General features: G+C 45.1%; 1 pseudogene; it reads left to right on the top strand.

Annotated features, from left to right (window-relative positions):
- Positions 1-1,958, top strand: part of LOC108758168 (uncharacterized) — a 13,042-nt pseudogene extending 11,084 nt beyond the window's left edge.
- The last annotated feature ends 2,366 nt before the right edge of the window (positions 1,959-4,324 follow it).

Below are 4,324 nucleotides of genomic sequence, written 5' to 3'. Positions count from 1 at the left end.
CTTGACTGGCTGGATTATATCCGTATCTTGCCTTTACTGATTGGATCATACTCGGATCTTACCTTCACTGATTGGATCATGTCCAGATCTTGCCTTGACCGGTTGTATCATATCCAATTCTTGCCTTGACTAGTTGAATCGTGTAAGATAAGACGGAAAGTGAATACTTTACGAGATATTTCGAATTTTTTCAAATTGCAACTTTTTGGAGCTTTATAACTCGAAAAGTACTCAATGAAGAAACATTTGACTATAGTGTTTTGGAAAGCTCGCAAGGTCAGCTACAAGAACGTGTAATAAAAGATAGGGGATGCCATTTAAAAAAATTGAGGTGACTTTCATGTGACTTTTGAATAATTCTTCAAGGTCAAATGAATGATACCATCTTATGGTCCCCTCGAAACCAAACAACTTTTGTCTGAAAAATTTTTCTCTCCCGGGCTTGATTTTCGAGATATTCGACTGGATGTATTAAAATGGTCCACCCTGTAAATATATACCACTCTCACCCTCGTCCTTACTCCCTGCGATCACTAATAAACAAAATTCATCTCAACAAATTATTTACAAGGAGACGTGACAGAATGAACCGCGACTCTTCGTCTAGTCATGATCCCCCAGGAAACTCAATCGAGGGTGATCTCGACACGACTACTGCGTAGGGCGAGAACGAGTCAACAAATCTTGCCGCGACCACCAGGAAAATACAGGAGCTGACATGAAGGTCAGAAGCCTTGGAACGAATAGTGCAAGAATACGTGATGCGTCTTAAGTACAGGCACTAGCTCGTTAGAGAAATAATCTAGTAATTTACCAGGACAAAACCCTGATCCGCTGTCTTTCGCTACACCGGGCAGAAGTAACACACTTCCCCTAGTATCGCCTGGCGCTCCCGTATATCCAAAAGCCCACGTCCGCGACGCCCTTGAGCTCGTTCCGAAATATGGCCATAACGTTTCAGTATGGCAATTCGATAGGGCTTGCAAGCGTGTGCGCGACTCCATCCCGTATGTCGACGAAGCGCATCTGGTAAATTTGATGAGAAATAAACTTACCGGTTACGTGTACCTAGCTGTAGAGGACGAAGTACATTACAGAGTTGAGAAATTTTTAGACTCGCTCAAGAAAACTTTTGGAACAGGGAGGAGTTCCAACTATTATCGCGGACAATTAAATATCAATTACAAGAAACCAAACATATATTAGATTACATTGGTAGAGTAAAAGACTTGAGATGTGCCATTATCGAAGGCGATCAGACCGTACTTAGAAGACGCGTCGTAATAGACGAAATCAGTCTAATAGATTCTTTCAACCTAGAGTCGTTTTACGAAGATCTCCCTAGAGAATTCAGATCTGAGCTTAGAGCCGAGGGGTACACTGGGTTGACCGACGCTTTCGACAAAGCGATTGCTATAAACAAACGGTTAGAGAGGGACGAGTCCCGCACACGAATTGCAAGGAACGCGCATCCACGCGAGAGATTGTCCGCATCCGTTCCCCCTTCGCCGTCCCCTGGCGTCTCCATCCTTCAAAGGAACGCTAGCCCGAACCAATTGTACAATCAACGACCGGCTCCGACTGTCTCGGAGGATATACCCCGTAAAATTTGCAGCTATTGCCAAAACTTCAGGCATTTATTTGCGGAATGCCGTAAACGAATGTACCATGCGAACAACTCCCATAGCTATAACAGCAACTACTACGCAAACGATTCCAGAAACCGTAACAATCCCAACCTAGTAAATAATCCAATTAGCAGCAGTGGAAGCGCTAACGACGGAAGTTACGGTAATTACGGGCGACAGCCGTCGGGGAACTCCAACGGGGCCCTACCGTCAGGGGGAAAGCTGGGCCTCGGAACACCACATCCCACTTTTCCGATAGAAGTTATCCCCCATCCTGTTCCATCCACATCCTCAGAGTCGCATGCGGTGACGTTTCTACCGTCGAATTAAACTCGCCTTTATTCGTGAGGCCTACCACTTTTATGCTCGATACGAGAGCGCAACCTAACATAATTAAAGCCGGCTCAGTAAATCCTAGATTGAAGATCGACTGCACTGAAAAATTGCAACTCACCGGCATCACCACCGATGTGGTCGAAACGCTCGGCTCCATTAAAGCTCGAATCCTCCGCGTAGCAGTTTCTTTCATGTAGTTCCCGACGATTTCCCGATAATACCGCAGGGAATTCTCGGTAGTTCATTCTTCACTACAAATAATGCGCAAATTAATTACGGAACTAATTGCATAACTTGGCGTAACCGAACCTTCCCCTTCAAAAAACACGAAAGTATCGTTGTGCCACCACGTATAAATACGGGGTTTATGATAAGGATAGCCAATCCTGAAATCAATACGGGTTACCTACCTCAACTCTATTCACGTGACGGGATCTTCATAGGAGACTCCCTTGTAACGTGCACGAACAATAAGGCCTATCTATGTTCGGATCATAAACACCCTGGACGAAACCGTGGAGATATTAATACCCACCATAGAATTACAAGAAGTAGTTAGCATTGCAAATGAGCGAAGATGTATCCAGTAACCTTTCACCTAATACGGATGAACTCGCGACATCGCGGATCGATAACCCTTCCGAAGAACCACTCAATAATGAAGAAATGACCTTCCACCAAGTCGTAACAAGCTCCAAAGGAAATTCAGGAAAAGCGTCAATCTTATACGCAACGACGGATGCCCGTGAGGAAAAAGCAGACGAAATCGAAGCAGATGATAATATAGGCAAGGGTTCCCTGGAAAACAGGACAAAAGATTCCGAAGAATCCGGCGACTGGACTCATGCAGCTTCTCGTAGCGTCGACCTAGTGTCCGCACCCAGAGGAACTGTCACGGTTTCCCGATGGGCAATCACCAGAGAACCCCGCTTTTGCTCTCGAAATTAATAAAGGAAACGCCCGAGTCTACGGGAATCTCACTATCGATAGAGAAGACGAATACGAATATACATGCGGAGCTGCTGAAAGAGCTCTAGTGTTATACGTCGAACCTTCATCGGTAGCCAAAGCGCCAGCAATTGAACCTAAAAGCTACGGTTTTTTCTACGCCGCATGGGCACTTCCAATTGGAGAGAATGCCCTTCGGGCTCAAGAACGCACCCGCTACCTTCCAGGGCCTCATAGAGACCAGACGTTAGCTGGACTCCAAGGAACGGAGCTCTTTGTTTACATCGACGATGTCGTACTCTACGCCAGTTCTCTTCGAGAGCATGATATCAAGATAAAAAAATTGATGGAACGACTGAGAAGGGCCAACTTCAAGCTACAGCCCGATAAGTACGAGTTCCTCCGACACGAGGTAGCCTACCTTGAACACATCATCGGCGAAGATGGAGTCAAGCCAGACCCTCTGAAGATTGCAGCCGTATGAGATTTCCCAACACCAAAGAGCCTAAAAAACGTTTACCAATTCCTCGGGCTTGCGGGCTATTACCGCCGTTTTATACCTCAATTCTCCAGAACAGCTAAGCCACTGTCGCAACTTACAAGGAAGGACGCGTCCTTCTACTGGAACGAAGAGCAACAACGAGAATTCGAGCTGCTGAAAAGAGCTCTCTGCAGCGAACCTGTCCTGCTACACCCGAATTTCGCGCTGCCGTTTATACTGACGACGGACGTTTCGAATTTCGCAATAGGCGGCGTTTTGAGCCAGAAACATGGAGACCAAGATCTACCGATCGCCTACGCTTCTCGCATTCTAAACAACGCCGAAAACAACTACTCTACTACCAGGTATGTAAATATTAAACCGGAATTTTTTAATAGAAAATACACGTTTATTGCATGAAAATAATAAAAAATATTTTATTCGAAGTATTGCTATACATTTTCCCCACCTGTCTGACAATTTGTGTATGCCACGCCAAAAAAATTGTTGCTCTTTTGAACCAAACCAGTCATCTAGCCATTTTCGTACATCTTCGTAAGAAGTGAAGCGCTGCTGAGCAAGTGCTTGTCCCATCGATGCAAATAAGTAGTAATCGGACGGAGCCAAGTCTGATAAGTAAGCCGCACGCGAAAGTATTTCCCAACCAAACGCCTCAATCGTTTCCTTGACCAGTTTTACTGTGTGTGATGGTGCATTATCATGTAGCAAAATCACTTTGTGTTGCCTTTTTTGATATTCCGGTCGTTTTTCACGCAAAGCTTGATTTAAATTGATCATTTGTTGTCGGTAGTGTTCAGTATTAACGGTTTCGCCATGTTTTAGCAGCTCATAATAGATCACACCTTTCTGATCTCACCAAACACAGAGCATTGTCTTCCGTCCATAGCGATTTGGCCTTGCAGTCGATGTC

Source organism: Trachymyrmex cornetzi, unplaced genomic scaffold, assembly GCF_001594075.2.
Source record: "Trachymyrmex cornetzi isolate Tcor2-1 unplaced genomic scaffold, Tcor1.1 scaffold1529, whole genome shotgun sequence".
NCBI lineage: Eukaryota > Metazoa > Arthropoda > Insecta > Hymenoptera > Formicidae > Trachymyrmex > Trachymyrmex cornetzi.
Note: the sequence above shows the minus strand (reverse complement) of the source record. Positions and strands in the feature narration are given on the sequence as shown.